At 45.2% G+C, this 22281-nt stretch overlaps 1 long non-coding RNA gene across 2 annotated transcripts in view; it reads left to right on the forward strand.

Annotated features, from left to right (window-relative positions):
- The window catches only part of LOC309534861, a 37283-nt gene that overhangs the window by 9324 nt on the left and 5678 nt on the right, over positions 1-22281 (forward strand). Inside the window, exons 3-4 of one of the 2 annotated variants that reach the window (XR_014220899.1) lie at positions 8534-8662; positions 20317-20437. This is a non-coding gene — a long non-coding RNA (uncharacterized lncRNA). Of the gene's footprint in view, positions 1-8533; positions 8663-13976; positions 14590-20316; positions 20438-22281 lie in introns of those variants that run through there. The other variant, XR_014220900.1, reaches the window with a different exon arrangement.

Below are 22281 nucleotides of genomic sequence, written 5' to 3' on the forward strand. Positions count from 1 at the left end.
GCTCAACCGCTGCCACAATGTCCTTTCTTCTATCAGATCAAAATGAGCAGATAACAGCAAAGGTTGCTAGGTTCATAGCAGGGGAAATCAGAATAAGGGCCACTAACTGATGGCTGATTCAGGACTTTAAATTGTGCTCTTATATCAAATTTCCTTTTCTGCATACAGTGGTACCTCAGGTTACATACGCTTCAGGTTACATACGCTTCAGGTTACAGACTCCGCCAACCCAGAAATAGTACCTTGGGTAAAGAACTTTGCTTTAGCATGAGAACAGAAATCGTGCTCCAGTGGCGCAGCGGCAGCAGGAGGCCCCATTAGCTAAAGTGGTGCTTCAGGTTAAGAACAGTTTCAGGTTAAGAACAGACCTCCGGAACGAATTAAGTACTTAACCCGAGGTACCACTGTATACTGTAATGTTTTACTGTTGCTATGGCCATGGGCTAATGCGAAGTTTTATCTTATATAACAAGGCCATAAATGTTTATTTGGGTAAACCTGAGGAGATCCTCAGAAATATCAACAACCTCAGATATGCAGATGACACAACCTTGATGGCAGAAAAGTGAGGAGGAATTAAAGAACCTTTTAATGAGGGTGAAAGAGGAGAGCACAAAATATGGTCTGAAGCTCAACATCAAAAAAACGAAGATCATGGCCACTGGCCCCATCACCTCCTGGCAAATAGAAGGGGAAGAAATGGAGGCAGTGAGAGATTTTACTTTCTTGGGCTCCATGATCACTGCAGATGGTGACAGCAGTCGCGAAATTAAAAGACGCTTGCTCCTTGGGAGAAAGGCAATGGCAAACCTAGACAGGATCATTAAAAGCAGAGACATCACCTTACCAACAAAGGTCCGTGTGGTTAAAGCCATGGTTTTCCCAGTAGTGATGTATGGAAGTGAGAGCTGGACCATAAAGAAGGCTGATCGCCGAAGAATTGATGCTTTTGAATTATGGTGCTGGAGGAGACTCTTGAGAGTCCCATGGACTGCAAGAAGATCAAACGTATCCATTCTTAAGGAAATCAGCCCTGAGTGCTCACTGGAAGGACAGATCCTGAAGCTGAGGCTCCAATACTTTGGCCACCTCATGAGAAGAGAAGACTCCCTGAAAAAGACCCTGATGCTGGGAAAGATGGAGGGCACATGGAGAAGGGGATGACAGAGGACGAGATAGTTGGACAGTGTTCTCGAAGCTACAAACATGAGTCTGACCAAACTGCGGGAGGTAGTGGAAGACAGGAGTGCCTGGCGTGCTCTGGTCCATGGGGTCACGAAGAGTCTGACACGACTAAACGACTAAACAATAACGAGGCGATCCTGCCTGAAAACTAAACTTCCCCCCTTAGCCTCACCAGGAGAGGAGTCCAAGAGCTTTCCAACAAGCTTATGTCCAGCATGAATTCATACTCGCACATCAGTTTCCATCTGGCAGCTGTCACTAAAAGTACTTCAGATCACCTGCCAAGAAACTGCAAAGGGTGTTTCTTCCCCATATGGACCTTTGTGCTTTAATCTTTACTTTCATAATTTGCCAGGTTCCTGGCTGGAACTCCCTTTTTATGGAGCTCATTTGGTTCCATAAATATGGCGCACAATACCAATCAGCCAATCGCAAATGAGGTATGGTAGGAGCTGGAAAGGGTGCAGAAAATCACATATGCATTAACTCTTAGACTGTGCCACTGTAGCAGTCACTCTGCATGCCTTAAGGCTGGCCTGCTGCCCTCATGTGCTGTGGAGGACTCTGCCCCATTGCCATTGGTGAGGTAATGTTCAGCTGCCAATCTGGTTAGTTTCCAGGTTGTGGAGAAGTTGCCGTCTATTCCTTTCCTTCAGGCAGCAAAATATAGTATGATCAGCCTTGGCTGCTGGTTTCTGGGGGATAGATTTAATTTCTAAATGCTCCCTGTCCCTAGGCAGTCTGTCTCTGAATACCAGCAACCTTAGGCTTACATTCTCTATAGATTTTCCAGAGGTTATCTTGCTGGCCACTAGTGAAGACTAGATGGATCCTTGACCTGAACCAAAGGTCACTTACGTTCTTTGGATTCCTTGGCATCATGAAGCAACATGTTTGCCTTGGGTGTTGTGGTTTGCTTCTCAGGATATCCTTCACAAAGGGTGTTTCTGGTTTATCAGTTGGTGGAGTCTATCCAAGTTGGCTTTGCAGGTAAGATTTTTGCTTGGATATGTGCTGCATTCATCATGTGGTGGTGCAGTCATGAGCTTCTTTTCCACACACACCTCTCTTTTGGCAAAGCATTAGTGGCCACACTCTAGCAGCTTCTACTTGCCCATCCTGTGGTTCTGAAAGCCACCCAAAGTCTCAGAAAGCCACTCCATGTCCTTGTACTTAGAGATGGCAACCCATAAGCCACAAATTTCTGTGTTTTGGGCTCGTGAAGGGGGCCATGTCAGAATGTCCTCCCCTGATTCTTTTGCCACACGTAAAAACAGCTTACAGGAAGCGTAGGAGCTAAGTCCGGGTGCAACAACTCTGGTCCGAGTAAGCAATGAGTGAACTCTTCTTTATCACAGGTATCTCTTGTGGTGTGGCTTGTTCTGGTATACCAAGTTCTGCTACCCCACATCAACCAACATAGAATAGTTTAAATGAGATCCAAATTACTATTTCAGATTTTAGAATCCAAAAGAGAGATGAATTTCAGCAGAGCAGGGCAAATTTCAAGAGCCCTGATCTCAGATATATTCAATATTAAATTGCCTCAAAAGCAGTGTGGTTGCATTTGTAGTGGTTAGGTTTTTTTAAAAAAAACACCTTATGTGAAATCACGTGATCCAAACCATCAGGATGGTAGTGCTTGTTCTCTCATTTCCCTTAATGATGCCCATGCCAAAGCAAAAGCCATTGACACTTTCCTGGCAAACCGCAGAGAATGACTTCCTTAATGGTCCAACTGAGAGTATGTGGAGGAGTGAAGAATATGGGTGGTATGTGTTTGCATGACTGGATAAGCTGGAGTCTTTCATTTACCCAAAGAACAGAGTCTACATGGGAATCAGAAGTTCCAGATTCTCCTAACCAGATAAGCCACCAAAATGGCTCAATCGAAGCTTCTGACAAAAAAAGAAGAAGAGTTGACAATCAAAGCAGTCTTAACTACTCAGTTTCTGCAGACCCGTCTTAGTTCCTTGTCATGCAATGCAACACCTATAAATAACAATACAACTGGAGGAAAATTGGAGCATGCCTTATGTAATGTAATATAATTGAGGGGAGGTTTCATCCAGTTATTCAGATTCCGGGCCAAACGACACTTTATACAGAAATGTGTACAGCGAAACTCCCAACAGCTGCTTGGCAAAGGGAGTGATTTGAAGTGGGGAAGTAGCCTGTTGGTGGGTGTGGGTTGCTGAGGTTAATATTACCTTAGTCAGCTGCTTTTATTCTGAAATCCAATCCCCCCCCAAGCTGTTCTCCTACAATGGGGTTCTAAAAACATATCTGCAAAAGTGTGGAATCCTATCAATGGTGGGGGATAGAAGAGGCTGGAGAGAAGTTGTGGTGGGCAAGGAAAGGGTTAAGGGCCCTACACTGCTGTTGCACTCTAAATTCCCCCCTCCGAAGGCTGCTTTTCCTACTAAAAAATAGACATGCATTTGGGTGCATTGTTTTGTTTGGCCTAGAGCAGGGGTCAGCAACCCGCGGCTCCGGAGCCGCATGTGGCTCTTTTACACCTTTGCCGCGGCTCCGGGGCAGATACTATCGAGGGGAGGAGGCGCATTGTGTGCCCTGACACTCCCCACTGTGGTGGGCGCTTTACTGGCTGTGATGTCGCATGGGGGAGGTGCGTGCATTAGTCACGCACCGTCCCAACGTCACCTTCCCGCCCGCCTATTACATTGTAAGGGGCAAGTACTCTGGTCACTGCATTGAAAGGGGGCATGTACGCTGGTCACTATTTTGAAGGGGAGTGAAGAACACACACACAAAAAAAGGTAACTTGTTAATTTAACGTTTATTTCTATGAGGAGGAGTAATTCTGAGGGGTCATACAAAAATAATTAAAAAGTGACAAAAAAGTTAGTTTTATAATCACGAGATTTGCGGCTCCCATTTTTTCCCCCCTTCGGAAACTGGTCCAAGTGGCTCTTTTTGTCTTAAAGATTGCAGACCCCTGGTCTAAGAAAGCTAGAGATCAGGGAAGCATTCGTGCTCAACCTTCATGCTGGCAGGATGACTTCCGATGTAGGCAAGAGCACTGAATCAGGTGAGACCTGGAAGGGGGAAGTGATACAGCCCAGACACAGGTTGCTCAGGCCTTATAACAGGGGTCTGCAACCCGCAGCTCCGGAACCGCATGTGGCTCTTTTACATCTTTGCTGCGGCTCCGGGCCGGATACTAGCGAGGGGAGGAGGCGCATTGTGCGCCCCGACACTCCTCACTGTGGTGGGCGCTGTACTGGCTGTGATGTCGCATGGGGGCAGTGCGTGCGTTAGTCACCTTCCCGCCCGCTGTCAGATCGTGGCTCCGGAGATATACCGTATTTTTTGCTCTATAAGACTCACTTTTTCCCTTCTAAAAAGTAAGGGGAAATGTGTGTGCGTCTTATGGAGCGAATGCAGGCTGCGCAGCTATCCCAGAAGCCAGAACAGCAAGAGGGATTGCTGCTTTCACTGCGCAGCGATCCCTCTTGCTGTTCTGGCTTCTGAGATTCAGAATATTTTTTTTCTTGTTTTCCTCCTCCAAAAACTAGGTGCGTCTTGTGGTCTGCTGCGTCTTATAGAGCGAAAAATACGGTATTTGTTTTAAATGTCGCAATGGTTTTGCGGCTCCCAGTTGTTGTTTTTTCTTCGGAAACGGGTCCAAGTGGCTCTTTTTGTCTTAAAGGTTGCAGACCCCTGGCCTAGAGTTTACAGTGCAGGTATTCACAGTGCAGAGTGGAGCTGGGTCATGCTGGGATGGTAGTGGGTTGCCAACTGTGCAGGTTATATCCATGGAGGGACCAATCATGGACATGTGCTAATGCAATGAAGGCATAAAGAGGCAACCTAACCTTGACTTTCGGATGTTCCAAGCCAAGATTCTTTCCCGCGGGAGCAATGCTGCTTTCTGCAACTTGCTAATTCATATGTTCCTATCCTGCCTTTCTATTTCAAATTGCAGTGCCCAAGGCCACAAATATCAAAATTCCACTCAAAACTTAACCCACACAAAGGGAGCAGCAAAGAAAATTGGGAAAGCAGGAGCTATAAATTCAAAGAAGACTCACCTGGCTGAAAGACTTGTCAGAACAGAGGCGTCTTTAGCTGTCATCAAAACATAAACAGGGAGGGACATGACTGATCATCTGCAGCAGAGAGTTTCACATCCTGGGCACCACAACAGAGGACACCTTTCTACACATTCAACTGTGCAAAATGGGCACCTCTGAAAGTGGCAGTGGGACACTGAGAAGGATTTCGGAGACTGAGATTCTAAATGAGCAGGCAATAATATGGAGAGGACATGGCCCTTTCAATTGCAGGATAAGCAATCTCATAACTAACCTGCTTAAGTCTAATTAGTGCATGAAGGACTTAAGACAATTGAATAAGCTGTCCTGCCAGGCTTAGCTCACCTTGGGAGGGACTAGGTAATCAAGCCACTGTTCCCCTCCAGTCTCCCTTAGAAGCTCAGTGGGTGAAGAGGCTAAACAGGTTGCTCCAGCTTAGCCGCATGGCTTTCACAAGCCATTGAGGTGTTCCTATATCAATAATTTAGGAACTTTCACCATTGTAACTAGGCCATGTTTTACTGCCTGTGCAACTTTTTATGAATGCTGTATGGAAAAGCACATAAATCTGACCTTTGGGGAGTTCGTAAGTAAACCATTTTAAACTTACCAAATGTGTGATATATATTTTTTTATGCTAAGGCAAGAGGGAAGTTTTGGAACTCACAATGGCATATTTTAAAGGACTAACTACCTATATTTCCATGCTTTACTTTGTTGCTTATGTTGTGATTCTCTCACCAAAGATTGCTTGCCCCAAACTAAGATCTTGGCATCCAGGAATTCTCATTTTTATACCTATTTTTCCCCTTGCCACCAATAGAAGTATTGTGGGTCCAAGCACTTTGGGTCTTTGAAGGTAAGCAGCCTTTTGAACTGAGCCTGGAAATGGTGGAGCTGCTATAAGCGGGAAGTTGCATAAATTAAATAAAAAGAACCCTGGTTACTTGTGAAGCTGTTTGTGCCTGTTGTATCATGCAGCGTTCACATAATGGAAGTGTGTGGGAGACCTGTGAGTGCTTCAGTTTTAATTGTAGGAAGCATGCATTGGAGAGAATACATTCAAGGCCTCTAGGGAATAAATTTGACAAGGAGAAATAAAAAGCAGAGGAGAAGATCAAAACTGGTGGGGATTTCTGTATCCTCCAACATTCTGCCAATCAAAATCGGGACTTGCATCTTTCGCTACCACACTCCTGTGTGAGCCAGCTGGGGCTGCCCTACCCCAGCCCCTTCCTCCATTACTGGAAGCAGCTTCCTCAGCAAGCACCACACCTCCTCCTCTTCCTCTTCCCCGTCCCCATCCTCATCATCCTCATTTTCATTGGCTTTTTTCTCCTCCTTCAGCAGGGGTGGCGTCAGGAGGAGGCAGCGTAGCCTCTGGGCCTGGCCTGCACCAGCAGCAGCTCCCCCTCCATGGGTTCCAGCTCGGGTGCCTTCTTTAGTGCGAAAGACACATCTTTTAGTGCCGAACTCACATGGGAGCCAGCTGACTCATGCAAGAGCTCAGCACTGAAAATGGGACATCCAAGTCGAAGCCAGGGTAGCTTCTGTCATTCCAGGGTGTCCCAGTCGAATCGAGACTGTTGACGGGAATGGATTTCAAAATGGTGCAGGAGGCAGAAATGGAACTGTTGACGTCCCCTGTTATATTATGGGCATTATCACTAATTATACTAGCACAACTGCCATCTCCAGAGCAAAACAGCCATGAGAGCTGCACTTGCTGAATGAAGAGTAGCAATTGACCAGCAACTTGACTTAGTGGTTTCAAGTATGGGCAAACACCAATTCCCCCGCAAGCGGAGTGCTTGCTGAGGTAATTTTGTCTGGATAATTTACTGACGGCTTTGCAGTCCTGATGGGGGGAGGAAAACCCCCATGTATTTACAAAACTGAGGCCAGACAGAGGTGTTACATTTTATATATATGAGAAGAGGTATATGTCTTTTCTTTTCAGAAAGAAATTTTAAGAGAGTGATTAGCAATTACAGATTTTTGTGGGAAGTGAAAAAGAGGGGGCCTGCACAGGTACAAAACCTGAGTCCTTAGATGGCTTATGCCACCCTTTGTATAACCGTCAGAATCACACATGCTTCATTAAGCTAGGTAGACTAACAGAAGAGGTGCATTAAAAGTGAAAAAGCTTCTTGCGTGTCAAAGCAAGAGCCATCTGTTTGAGCTCTGTGGGCGGGGTGGAGGGGGAAATAGTAAATTGTGTAAGGGAAGCTGTTTGAACAGTAACTATGTCAAGAATAAATTGCGCAAAGTTCCTTGTCATTTATAAACTGGGCTTCTAAAAAAAAACCCAACTATTGTTCGGGAGGGAACAGTATTGTTTGTTTGTTACTATATTATGTATTTTTGTGCTTTTATAATGTAAACTGCCCTGGGATCCTTGGATGAAAGGCGGTATAGAAATGAAAGAAAGAAAGAGAAAGAAAGAAAACTAAACTGGTTTTCCAAGCTATTTTGGGAAGTTGTTTGCATCCGCTCGATGGGAGAGCCTCAAAATGCTCTTGAAATTTATGCAAATTGTGTGTGGTTTGCGTAAAACAAATATGCTGTGATAATAAATCTCATGCTTTCTGATGTTCCTCTTACTTCTAACTCAAGAAAGGTGAAGCCATCAGCAATTCCAAGGATAGTTCCCCTGTCCAAAAACTTGTAGAATTGTATTAATGGACAATCCAAATGTTGCACCAAGAACATTAGGATTCTCTTATCCATATAAATTATGCAAGTTCAGAATTTGCATTGTTTATCTTATTTTTCAGAACTTTTTCTAAAATTTTGACTGTTGTGCATAACTTATTCTGGTTTTTCTAGTTGCAGAACAGACAAGGAGCTGTTCATGGCACTGAAGCCCTGCCCCAGCTCCTGGGAATCTTGTTCAGCCACCTCTGTTTACACACTTCCAAGCATACCTTATCTTCACAGCCATCAGGGCTAGGGTTTTGTTTCAGTTTTAAATGCAAGTTGAGGTTTATCAGCCTGCAGTGTGGCGCAGAAGGCGAGTGTCAAATCAGAAACCAAGCAGATCCAGCTTTCAAATTCCATAAAGCCATAAACCTCACTGGGTGACCTTCAACAAATCACTATCTCTCAGCCTGACCTACCCTGCAGGGTTATTGTGAATATAAAGTTGTGGGGAACCATGTACACGTTCCTAAACTCTTTGGAGGAAAGGCAGGATAGAAAAGAAGAAAAAACAAAAACACTTATTCTGCACTCCTGCAGAATTGCGGAGTGCATAGCAGCCCTGCGTAATATACCCTCTATTCCCATAGGCTAAAGGCATCTGCTTTGACTTTCAAGGATGGGGAAGAAAAGTCGTCTGGTGTTCACATCCTGTGCTTCATTTCCAAAAATTAGAGTGAGCGACCAAGCTTGGAAGTTGCCCCTTCAGCAAATCTCAGGTATGATGCCTAACTGTGGTTGATTTGTAGTAGTGAAAGGGCTCTGACTGTGAATTATGATATGCCATTCTGCTGTATTATGATTGATTGATTGATTTTAGCATCTCTATGACTATCTGCCATTTAGGGTTGGTGGGTTGTTGTTTCTTGCTGTGTACACTGAATTCATGGTGAAACAGTTGCTGTATTTTAGAAATAAAACAGACACACATCAATTCAGCATGTGGGCAAACGCATTCTCATCCGTGTCGTTGCTCCGTGTCACCAAAGCGACCTGGCTCGTTCCTAGTGGCCCTTGCACTTTTGGCACTGCAGATTGGTGGAATTGCAGGCTTATTTACAGGCAGCAGAAATATGCAATGATCCTGAGCAAGAGGATACCTTTCCTTCCGGGTTGCGTCATCCTGGTGTGTGCTAAAGGCACTCAGTCAGGAACTTGGGAAGCTTTTAGGTAGACCATAGTTAGTAGTATGTTCTTACTAAACTGGATCAGTTCATACCATCCTAGACATTCAATGTATGAAAAGAGCACTAGACCTCTAGCTCCACTGTGGCCTCCTAAAAACAAAAGCATGTCAACATACTTATTCACTAGCAATGTGTCAATTATGGCATGGGTAGGAGAGGATATATTAATTGCAACTTATCCCTCCAGGCTCCCACGTGTGTGGGTTGAACAGAGTTTCAAAATTCCATCCTTGTTGGCAGCAGAATTAAAAGGAATTAGGCTGTAAAGCCTTGCTTTGAGCAAGTCCAGCTAATGAAGTAAGCTGGTTCCCCCCCCCTTCTTACCCCGCTTAACAAAGAATCAGGCAAGAGCTTGTAAAGTAAGTTTAAAAATAAGATTTACTTACTTTATAATTATGCATTGGCTCACAACAATGGCAGCAGTAAAAACTACGCAGGCAAAATATTTTTATTTACAGTATAACCAGCTTCAGGCATGGGCCTAAAACTGGAGCAGGCGGAGGCATGTCTGTATACAATGCTGGTCAAAGGAAGAGAGAGGGGAACAGGAAGTATTCTATGCTCCTTCCATTCTAGGAGAGGAGGGAAAATGACATCACACAGAGCCCTCTCTACCAGTTGTATTTCTGTGGTTTGACTAGCTGCCTATCAGCAGTACAGCTCTGTGGACTTAGCCCCTTCTCATGCTAACTAGCAAGACACAACACAGCATACACAGATACAACCCAGCCATCTCCCACTTTTGTGGACTGCTCAACATAAGAGTTAAAAATAGAAACTAGAACGTCAAGCTGGCCAAACCTTAATCACCATGGCCAAGAGGATCTGGTCCATCATATTATATTCTTCAGGGCTTTTGTGAATCAGGCTAATTCAGGGGTGAGGAAACTATGGCTTGAATCTTTAAGCCTTGCTTCATGCCCCCATTAAACTGTGCCCCCAAACCACTATCTGCTCCAAGAGGGAATGTCACTGAAATACACTTGGAGTCCTGTAGTGATTTCATGCTCTTTATTGCAGCTTGTAAAAAAGTGAATCAATTGCCCCCCAAACCTCAGGCTTTTATATACATTATTTACACAATGAGTCCAGGCTGAGTGGCTGATTCTGCTTCCCTCCTGGAGCCTGATTGGTCTTTTCCTGCATGCCAATCAGTTGTTGCATTCTAGGATCCTACTTGCCTATTGGTCTAGGATCCAAGCTTAGTACAGTGGTACCTCAGGATGCAAACGGGATCCGTTCCGGAGCCCATTCGCAACCCGAAGTGAACGTAACCCGTGTCTGCGCATCTGCGGGTCACATTTTGGCGCTTCTGCGCATGCACGTGACATCATTTTGACAGTCTGCACATGCGCACACAGCGAAACCCGGAAGTAACGCACTCCGTTACTTCCGGGTCGCCGCAGAGCACAACCCAAAAATGCTTAACCCGAAGCGTATTCATCCCGAGGTATAACTGTACATAACAGTCACGTTGGCAGAGGAGCCGATAATGGAAACCAGTTTAGTAACAGTGATGACTGAACAAGGCAGATACTGCAAACCAGTGTTTCTTTTTCCTATTTTCATTGTGAGCCAAATTCATTCAGACTTCACGTCACGCCTGTTCTGTTTCCAGAAGCATTTGAGCAAGCAATTGCTACATTCCTAGATACCTATAAAAAGCATGAAGCGTATTTTAGATTTGTAGATCAAACACTGGCATGAGAGTCTTCAGAAGTGTCTTGTACTGTACAGAGGTGAACAAGAGTTCATTCACACACACACACACACACATCTGTATGCTGCTATGCAGATGTTAATGGGAAGGCTCCATTTCTTAGAATCATAGAACCATAGTATTGTAGAGTCGGAAGGAATCCTGAGGCTCATCTAGTCCAACTTCCTGCAATGCAGGAACATGCAGCTGTCCCAAATGGGATCAAACCTGCAACCAGTGCTTTTTTCTGGGGGGGACACAGGGGTCCGCATACCCCTGAGCATTTTGTGACCCTAAGTTTGGCCTCATTGAGAGGCAGTATTTCAATATGAGTAGGAAAATGAGAGTACCCCTCAACATTTTTTAAGAAAAAAAAATCACCCCCAAAAAATCTGCAACCTTGGTATTCTTAGACAGTTTACCAGAGAAATGGGCAGTCAGTGTGGGAGGGCTAAAAAGAAAGGGAATGTCCCAGATGGGCTGTTGATGACACTATTCATTTTGGCCAACAGGAACTTGCTATCTTCTTTCCTTCATTGATCTTAGATTTCCACAGTCAGTAAACTGCAGGCCTGTCATTTTGCAGGAAGGAAATTTTTCAACTAGTGTGGGTTTTCCCTGAGAGCAGTGTGCACTAGTGGAAGCAGCAGCAACAGCTCCCTTCTTCATGAGGCCTGGAAACCCTCTTTTGTTCTGTGAGAAATTACGCTTGTGGGGGGTGGGGGTAGAGAGAAACTGCCAGAAGAAAATCATGTCTGAGGAAATGTATGTGAAGTTTCCATGCTATTTGGGCGACCCCTTTCTTAGGTTATGTCTTGGCTTGCCTAATGAATCGAGCAAGCAATTAGAAATGAACTATTTGACTAACAGAAAAGTGGTATTAAACATACAAGATGCAAAGGTGCAACTTGGTTTTGAAGCAAGATCTCTGAAAGCTCACTCTTGAAGTCTTGACGCATTAGATACCTACAGAGTACAAGGGAGCTGTTATTTATTTTCTTTACTGGGGACAATGAGTTCTGTCTGTTTCTCTTCCTGTTTCATGGGTTATTCCTCCCCACCTACCTGCAAAAAAAACCCTCCTTACTGATGCAATTGCTGCCAGCCCAGTTTCTTCCACGCCATGAGTTCTCGACTATATCCCGTGTTGCAGTCACCGTACTGCATCCTTCCTGTTGTTGACTCTACAGCTTTGCCCCAACCGCACAGTTTCCCTCTTTTAGACACGTCACAGCAGCGTAAAAGCCTTGTGCTCCACTCCTATATAAACATGTCCATACAAAAGAGGAAAGAATGGATATTTTCTGCAGGGTCCCAGAGAGGAAATTTAATACAGCCCACCCCGTCCTCCAATGTTGGGGCTTGTTCTATTTTTTTTAGCGTCTAGGTTGCAATATTCTTTTTTTCCGAATTCAACCAATACAAAATGTTTTTATTTATTTTTACATCTCAGCCTCACAAAGTAACCCAGGGTGGTTATTTTATTTATTTTAATAATAAAAAAGTAAAGTTACACTATGCCATGCAATTATACAGTATAACCTATCTTTTCCTCCAAGGAGCTCAAACTGGTGTACAAACCTCTCACTCTCCCCATTTTACCATCACAACCACCCTGTGAGATAGGATAGCAGGGGCTGGCCCAAAGTCACTCAGTAAGTGAGCTTCAAGGCTCAGTGAGGATTCAAACCCTGATCTCCCGGGTCCTAACCCAACACTCTAACCAGTACACTACACTGTCCAGTTACCACGCTACTGGCTATTAGCATTTGTATCTTTCCTGCCGTGTCCTAGGCATGTTAGCAGCCCAATCCCTGCCCAGTAGCCCTGCGGCTCACAAGAAACAGAAGTCAGGAAAACATAGGAATTTATTATACTTTCCCCTCCATTCTTACATTGCTCACAGTAACCCTGGCTCATGCAAAATCCTGAAATCAATAACTACAGCTTGATGGTAAATAAATAATCCGTAACCAAGTTGTTGCTGGACATTTCCAGCGGCTATGACCTCACTGGATTTCCAAGGAATAAGCATCGTCATGGCATAGCTTGAATAAAATGCCCTAAGGACATTTTGTTTGCTTGGCAATGCACGGGAGCTGCTGCCAGGAGCTTCACTGCCCAGGAAGGAAGCCTTGCTAGAGGGGGAATGCTGCCTTTACTCAAAGGGCATATTGAGCAATGGGGAGCTGTCAGGGCGAGAATGAGTTGGACCCCTCTTAGAACATAATTGGCTGTGCACAGGGTGAGAAGTAGAAAGCCAAGGGGGTAATTAAGGGGTGTGCATAATGGGCCACTCCAGAATGTTGTTTTTTGGCAGGTGCATTTTGCACAATGTAGTTGATGCAATAATAGTGCATCAGCAGTGGGTTTATACTGGACTGTCCACACATCATTTCTCTTCATAATTTTTTCTGCGATGCTTCCACGATGTTACTGCATTGTTGCTGTCTGGAGGTGCAGTCTTGAACTATAGCGCTATGTCCTCCTAGTGGCACAGCAGTACCTAGCATAGCTTGCAAAGCTGAGCAGGGTCCGGTATGGTTTCCAGTTGGATGGGGAACCGCATGTTGAGATTCCTGCAATGCATGGGGTCGGATTAGATGATCCTCTGGTTCCCTTCCAACTCTACAATACTACCATTCTATGAAAAGCAGGCCAAAAAGATTAAAAACAAAACAAAACACAAAACCAGAACATGTGTGGTAACAAAAAGTTACAGAATTTCGGCGACAAGTTACGGGATATGCACTGACTGGAACGGAAGCCATGCGATTACTCCAAAACAGTTTCAGATGCAAACAGCATTGAAACTGGGAATGCATTGGACTGGCCTGATACCATCATGAGCACATAGAATCAGGAATAAAAAAATATGTCTTCAGAGGCCCTAGAATTTCATCAAGAAGCTACGCAACAGGTGCTGATGGAAATGAAGCAGTATGTCTATCTTGAAACTTTAGCAGGCTCAAACGGTGTTGAAAGTGGGGTTTCCTATAGCCATCATGAGCATAAATAATCATACATGTGCAATATAAAGGATACCTAGATAGGCGCTAAGGTTTATGACAGGGGGGTTGGGGTGAGCAACTGAGGCCAACAGGCTAGACCCAAGCCCCCAGACTGATATTATCCTTCTCTCTGCAGACTGGCAGACTGACTGAACCAGAAAGATCTTGCAGCAATAATTGCTGTAATATTCTGGAAGAGAAACCAGCTCTCAAGCATTACAAATGCCTATTAAAATAAAGAGACATCTGGCAACCTGCAGAGTCTTGGTTTCTATTGCAGGGGGAGCACAATGGAGCTGGAGCTGCTGCTTCCTTTCTTCTCCTCGCTGGGCTTGCATGCGGATTCTTGGCCAAGCGTAGCGAGTGGATCACACAGCTGGGAAAATGCAACCCTCTCTGCCTGTTTGGCTGCTCCTGAGCCATGTGGCTGAACATGAGAGCACGGGCAGTTGGCCAGCTGCTTTCCTCAAAGTCTGGGTCAAGGCAGTCCACTGGGGAGGCTTGTTTACGCCATGAACTGCCGTCGCTTGCAAAGATCTGCTCCGTGCAGAGTGCTGGGGAGCAACCAGTCCAGGGCGCTCCACAGTATAATTTCTGCCGCTTGTTTGTTTACCCTCTGCGCTGCTTATGAGGGAGGACCACCGCACTGAGCTTGGCGACTAAGCCCTGTGGTCAGCATGCACACAAGAACCTGCAGAGCAAGGGCTGGAAAAGGTCACGGCATATGAGGGGCTGGGAGGGGCCCTGCAAGGCTGGGAATCCAAAGGGTTTGACCCGTTTAGGCCTGCACAGTTTGCTCTGTCCTCCCTTAACTGAGTGGCATCTCAACAGGCCAGTTGTATAGTGTTGCTTCAGTGGCTGTGGTGTAAACAAAGGCTTGTGCTGCGGCAACTAAAGCAGCATTTTTGTGCAAGGCAACTCAGACCCTACAACTCGACCCCTCGGCCACTGGATACTTCCCCTTACTAGTCACTTAGCATTGCAAGTATAATGCTATCTTACTTATATCCCCCTAGAAACTCAAGGCAAGGTTCCAAAGGGCCATAGTTCAGGGACAGAGCAGCTACTTTGCGCGCAAAAAGGTCTCAAGATCAATCCTCATGCCCAATACGGCTGGGGAGGACTCCTGCCTCGAACCAGCCACTGCCCGTCTGACGGTATTGAGCACTGGTCTGACTTGGTGAAAGGCATTTCCCTGTGTTCCCCCATTTTATCCACACAAGAACCCTGTGAAATAGGTCAGGCTGAGAGTGTGTCTGGCCCAGCAAGTTACATACATAGCTGAGTGGTGATGAACGGTGTCGTGTCTATTGAAAGAGCAAGGCAAAAGAATGTGTTAATCTTGTTTTGGTCTGCACATGGCTGCAATATCTGCGAATGTTGAAATAAGATGCTGAAATAAGTTTTGAAATGAGATTCACCTGCCAGGATGGCTGGATTCTGCACATGAATTGGGAGTGGGAGAGACATCTTGTCCTTCAGTTCAGGCAGTGAAATGCTTTGGGCTGACTGAACTCCCTCTCTCCGGTTGTTCTCATTAGAGTGCATCAAAGACATGAAAAATTGAACTGGGTGGAATTTGTCATTCTGTGAAATTCTCAGAAGGATGAATCCTTCGAGCTGGGAGAGGTTTGGCCCAGTGCTGAAACATAGGGAGAGCTGTCTCCTCCCACCAGTGCTGGGACCCCCAAAATTGGAGGGGGAGGGAGCTAGATGGAAAACAGGACAAAGCTTCTGCACCTTTAATAGTTATCCAGAAGGGATTTCAGCAGATGGGTGTCGTCTTCATTCACATGGCCATCCGAAATCTGCACCTTTAATGCAGCAGAATATAAGACAAGAGCTACCAGGGTGGATGCGGATAATTTTACTGACAAAATGTTGGACAACGGCGCGCGCGCACAGGGCCATCGCATAAGCGGCATTAAGGCTGCAATCCTAACTCCGCTTACCTGGGAATAAGTCCCACTGAATTCAGTAGCAGTTGAATTCTGAGCAGGCATAGTTAGGATTGCAACCCAAGTGCATCTTTGCATAGATGCAAGGTAAATGCCATATCTCAGGGGTATGCCCGGTGGCCGGATCCTGCCCAATTGCCTTCTCAATCTGGCCTGCAAACAGTCCGGGAATCAGCATGTTTTTACATGAGTAGAATGAGTCCTTTTATTTAAAATGCATCTCTGGGTTCTTTGTGGGGCATAGGAATTCATTCATCCCCCCTCAAAAAAATATAGTCTGGCCCGCCACGTGGTCTGAGGGACCTGTCCCTGGCTGAAAAAGGTTGCTGACCCCTGCCATATCTAATTTGCTCCTTATGGAAGGTTGGTGAGGAGCATAAACTGACAGCTTTCGACAGAACGAAGCTTACATAAGTGCTTGCAGTATTTTGGCCTCTGCGATCTGCACTGCTCTGCAACCTCCAATTGCCATTGAAGCCTTTGCTTATAATTGGCCTCTGCAGAAAGAGAGAGGGGAGAAACCACAGCAGATACTCGGAAAAGGTTGCTCAGGAACTTAATGAGGCAAGAGCAAGACTGACTTGGCAGAAGCAGAGTCTCTGCTTTTCCTGGAAGGGAGTGACTGTACAAAGCTGAAGCAAACCTGCACTTCCTGGTACGTTTTTCAAGGACAAAAAACGGTTGGGTATTTTGGTTGTCCTGATCAGGCAGGCAAAAAAAGGAAAGAAAGTTAAACTATAACAGGCAGTTAGTTATTGCCACTTCCTTAATTCCTGTGGCACCCAAAGTGTCCGCCGTTAAAGAGAAAGGAACTAAAAATGGCACTGCTGTTTGCAGTGATATTTTGTTCTCCACTATCCACAATCTGGGGTGGAGCCTGGATTATATGGTTCCAAGTTGTAGCTTGCAAAGTTTTTCTCCTTCTTTTCTAAGCAGAATGTTTATTCATGTTCCTGAAAGGTCATCTGGTACAGTGTTTCCAGTAGAGCTCTTGGCCCATTGAACAATATCCTTTCACATCCCACAAGCGGCACCCATTGGAGACAAGGCATTCCTCTCGTGCTGCTTGCTGGTCCACCCTTTTTAGCTGCTGAAGCCTTGGGAAAAAGTAACACAGTTTTGCACAAAGGCTGACAGAATATCCTTGTCCTCTGCCATTTGATATTTTTCCCCTGTGGTGATCTTGACACAAAATGTTTCTCGTGAACTGCAGCCACCTACCAGCGTGTTTTGAAAAGGGCTGGGTGCTGTTTGTCTGTGTCAGCCCCCACCTCCAGCTAGATTATCAAGGCAAACAAAACAACATGGGAAACTGCTGCTCAAAAGGCCTGCTGGGATGGGAAAGGGAGGCAAGAGCATTTTTTTTTTTTGCCTGTGTGGAATGAGGACATCTTTGAGTCGTGCAGGACAAAGAGTGTGTTGCTCACTCCTGCCAAAGCAACTTCCTGACGTCTGGATGAAGCTTTAAAGTTTTCTGAAGAGAAACGGCAGGGAAACCTAGAGAGATACTGTAAAGTGCAGCAAGGCCCAAAGTATGTTTGCTCAGGTGCAAGTTCCTGCTGAGCTCAACAAGACTTCCTCCCGGGTTGGTGTGCATAGGATTGAAGCGTTGATTTTTGCAAAGTGCTTTATTATCCTGCTTGTGTTTTCCCTCCTCCTAATAGCCTCCTACATTAGGTAAAAATCGTTGCTCTCATTTCACAGATGGGAACTGAAATGGAAAATCACTTGCTCAGGACCCCCACTATGCTGCCGTGAACCCCCATCCCTCTAAACCTATGTCCTGGGTAAGGTAGCCGAGTGAAAAAGAGAGCTGGGCTCCCTGCACCTTTGGTAGTTGTGTAGAAGAGGGAATTTCACCAGGTGCAATTCCCTCTTTTGCGCTGCCCTGTCCTCTTTTTCACCTGCCCACCCTAGTCGAGGACTGGGATCTCTGGCTCAAGTGAGACCTCCTAGGGCTGATTCCCCTTCCATCGCCCCATGAGGTGTGCTAGGATGTTGCTGAAGGGCTGGAAGCAGATGCTGTGCCTTTAAGATCACACCCACGTCATACAATTAAAGCACATGACTTTCTCCAGAGACCCCCCCAGGAGCTAGAGTTTGCCTCTCATAGAGCTACCACAACCAACACTCTCAACATAATACGGTTCCCAGGATTATATGCATCGTATGCAAGTAACCTAACTGTTTTAAGACAGAATTTCACCTGAACTGGCCTCTACCCAGAAACAGAACAGGAGTCCTCCAAGCATCCTTTTTAAAATTATGATTATATGTGCTTATGATCTTCTTTCAATATTGTTTGTGCCTGCAGACGTTTTGGGGTGATCATACTACTTCATTTCCAATCAGTGCAGACCCTGCAACTTCCTTCGGAAGTTCCATAACTTTTCTTGCCACAATGTTCTGAGTCTGAGGGGCTTTTGTTTTTCTCTTTGTCGTCCTACATTTATTGTGCTGCAACTCCTCCGGACAGCAAAATGTGGTAGGATTGGGGAAGCGCCGCATAACAAGTGATAAAGCAGAAAGAATTTGCCACTAATGCACTGTTGTTGTGTCAAGAAGAGTTGAAGAATACACCCACAATAAAACACAAGCACGGCTTCTACTTTGGAGATAAGACACACTTTCCTTTTTCTGTGTCTCTCTGTGTGGGGGAGAGACAGAGAAAGATAGAGAGACCTTGCAGCTGCTCATTTGAGTGGGGGGAAGCCATATTCACCTTTCTGCCCCCAACTCATGTCCAGGGCTTAACTTAAGCCAGGACTGCTTGCCATAGCTAATCTCCTTGGCCAGAGGATTTGCTTTCATGAGCTCTGGCAAGGAGCACTAGTTAAATGAAACCCATATACTCAAGGTTTGCAGCTTCACAACAGCCAGAAATGTTGCCCTTGTTGCTTCCTCTGCCTACTGTGAAAGCCTGCTACACCTGTTGAATTTTTGCCTGCTCTGAAAAGCACAAGAGCTCTAAAGTTGGCAGTTCTAGTGGATGGCACCAGCACTGCTCAGGCCCCCCTCCCCGGCCTTAGCTGCTGCCTTCCTCTTATCACGGCTACTTAATACAGCGTCAAAAATGTCTGATCTTTGGGGTCAGATTACCTATGGCAGCAGATGTTTTGCCGGGATTTGAGCCAAGGGCCTGGTCTGGGAACACCAATCCTATAGTAGTGTGGTGAAGCTAAGGAGGTCTGGACTGGATCCAGCTAATGGGTGGGAGATCTGCTAGGAAGCCGTTCAAATTTCTAAAGCAAGAATAGGCTTGAGTGTGATCAATAAATAGTTATAGGGCTGCAAGTCAATATACTAAAATTCTCTCAGTCAAATGAAACATTCCTCCACCCCGGTTATATGTGGCTTCCCCTCCCCAAGCCAGCCAAACGAATTCCCAGCTCTTCATGGCCTCGACCCCTGGCCCAGTAGGCAACACGGGAGTTTAGGCTGTGGTCCAGCAGGGTAAAGCCACTCCATGTGGGGACAAGCAGGTTTGGGCAAGGTGAAAGGATCCTCAGGCATGAACTCAACTACCTTGCTATCAGAGCCACAGAGGCGTGGAAATAGCATGCTGGGCCCATCAAGGATCCAGGCTTCCTTCGCTCTATGATGAAGATAGGTCTCCTGGTGGAAAAAGGGAGAGGGCCTTTTCTGTGGTGGCCTCATAGCCTTGGGACTTCCTGCGCTGGATCAGTGGTGGTTTCCCATGCTTCAAGCCTTTTGGAAGGCCCTAAAGACATACCTCTTCCATGTGGTTTGCTCACGATTTATTGTATATCACAGCCCGGGCTGGACTGTAGTCTATCACTTAGGCTTATTATAGCAACATGGGTTGCTATAATGAAACAATTGGGGGGGGGGTAGTAATTGCACCTTATTCCTAGATCCCTCACTTTGGGGAAGCCTGTAAAAGCCCTTTTTTGTCAAGGAGGGGGGACCGTCGCATTTTAAATGAGGATTATTGATTTTTCTGCAGATGCACAATTTGTGGGAATTTAATCAATCAATTTGGTGATGTACTGACTAAGATTTCTTTAATTGAACCATTAAAGCTTATCTTAATTGGCTAGCATCCAAGCAGCACCATTTTACAGTTTAAAAAGGCAGTGGAGGAACAAGAGAAAGCCAGAAATTAAAAGTCCCCACCTACATGGAACATATTCCCAAAGTGTAAATCTGTTATTGAGCTTTTGGAGGTGGAGAGATGTTAGGTAACCTCCATTTCCCCCCACAGAGATATAGTACTGGTGAGCTATTTAGCAGTCAGTCCCTCTTTCCAGGGAACTCTTGAGAACTATTGCTCTTTGAAGGAAACTCTCAGCACCCTTAACAAACCACAGCTCCCAGGAAGCCATGCTTAAAGGGGTATGATGCTGCTATAAATATACAGCGCAGATGGGTCATGAAATCAAACTAATCATGCAACAATTCATATGGAAACATTAGAGCAATATAAAATCAAGCAATATAACTTCTACTCGTTCTGTGTTGAGTCATATGGAACAATGGTTTTGATTTGGTTTTCAGATTATTGCAGAAAAGCAATGCCTTCGTAGAGCTGAAGTGGAAGCAGCACATGAGAAGAGAGCAGTCAAGGCAATGGGGACCAGAGGACCTCTGACATTGCTGTGACATCACAGCAGATCAGGTAATGGCATCAAGAAGGAAGAGGCCTGTCCTTCTCCTGTCTCTTGCCCTGGTGTGGAAGTAAACATCATCACCTTCTAATTGCTGTTGATAAAAATATTTGTTGAAGGGAGGGCTACAGGGGTCAGCTGAAAAGTTGGCACCTCTGCAAGGAAGGTGTGATTTGCAAAGATGTCACAGATTGTGGAAGGGATTTCAAAAATAAAGTGATCCCTGAAAGTGGATGGGAATATAGGAAAGACAGACCCTTGAACAGATTTAAATAAAGATGTGGATGAGCAGATGGCACAAGTCATCTGTCCAAAAAATCTGTAAGGGTATGGATGTGCATATTCTTGTTTTCAGAGCAAACATGTTTGTATTTTATCCCTTGGCTGGTCAGACAGTTGAGCTTACTAAGTGCTAAGCACTCTGCAGCTGGGTAAAAGTCAGTCAAGTGTGCAAAGGGCAAGGGCTGAGGCTGGCTCAGGGTTGGCGCCTGTGGGACAAACAGCACAATCTCTGTATACATGTCTACTCAGAAGTAAGTCAACAGAGCTCACTCATAGGACTGCAGCCTAAAGAAACTTGCAAGGCATTCAAACAAGCCAACAAGACAGCTAAATTATTGGGGTGGGGTGGGAGCATATTGATTAAAAAAAAAAAAGGCCCAGTGTGTTTTTTAAGGGCTTCCTTCCTACAGGATAGAAAACCAGTTGTGGATTTACAAACAGCTTCAACGTTTTCCCAAACGACAGGAAGACATTCTTGTGTAGTTGCAACACTCGTGTTCTAACACCAAGGATTAGTGTTCGGCACTATTGGAAATTTAATCGCTGCACGGTTCTGCTCTCTCTGCTGTTGCCCGTACACACTTCACTTCTAGATAATAGAATTCAAGTGCAACCAATTTCTGAAAAGCACATCACAGGACAAATAACACAACCAACACTAAAAGGTAAAAAAACAGAAACTCAAACCTAAGAGCAATAAGTACCGGTACTGTATGTGATTTTTCAAAGCATAAAGATAAACACTCTGTGGTACAGCTCCATTTTTTTCAAGAGTGGCAACCTTAGGTACTTAAACTGTTTGTGCACTAATTTTGCACACATGAAAATCCTGCAAAATAAAATGTTACAAACAAATGAAAAGCTAAAACGGGCCATCATATTATTGAAGCAAAACATTTGCAGTGCCTCCCCTACATCTCTAGTGCCATCTTGTGGCTATTTTTTTCATTCGCAGACTAATAATTATTGTCTTGAACATTAATTCCAACCCTAGTTTTTGTCTTTCCAGATTGATCTGTTGAAACATTATGCTAATTACTGCGCACACCCACACACACCCCTACCTAGTTACTTAAGTTTTCCCCAGATTTGTCCCTAATGGACACTTCATTCTAGGGAAGGGATTTGCAACATCAATAGGAGAAATCCAGTTCCAAACGTTGAGCAATATTAAAATGATCTGCTGGATGGACAGAGTTAGGAACAGCAGCCCTGTCTTGTTGACAGGGAGGCTGCTCCTCTCACAGAGCACACAGACACCATGGGAAATAGGGCCAGCCTAGATCAACCACAAGCGATGTTGTGGGGCTCTGAAATGTGCATTCTGCAGGAGCAGGTGAGGTTGACTGGAATCTGTTGAATTATGACCTGAAGAGGTCCCAGAATCAATCCACACCAACCTAGAGTGGGTGTAAATTATTGATTCATCCCCTAGTGGAATCAGCTGGGGAGATTGCAAAAGAAACCTGCTTGGAGTTAAAAATTAAGGTAGATCTCCCAATATCACCTACTCCGGCTCCCGCTAGTCCAGGGCTTTAGGAATGACAGAAGATCTACCTCTTTGCACCCAGTC

This window comes from Podarcis vaucheri (assembly GCF_965113315.1).
Source record: "Podarcis vaucheri genome assembly, chromosome: 6".
Classification (NCBI taxonomy): Eukaryota; Metazoa; Chordata; class Lepidosauria; order Squamata; family Lacertidae; genus Podarcis; species Podarcis vaucheri.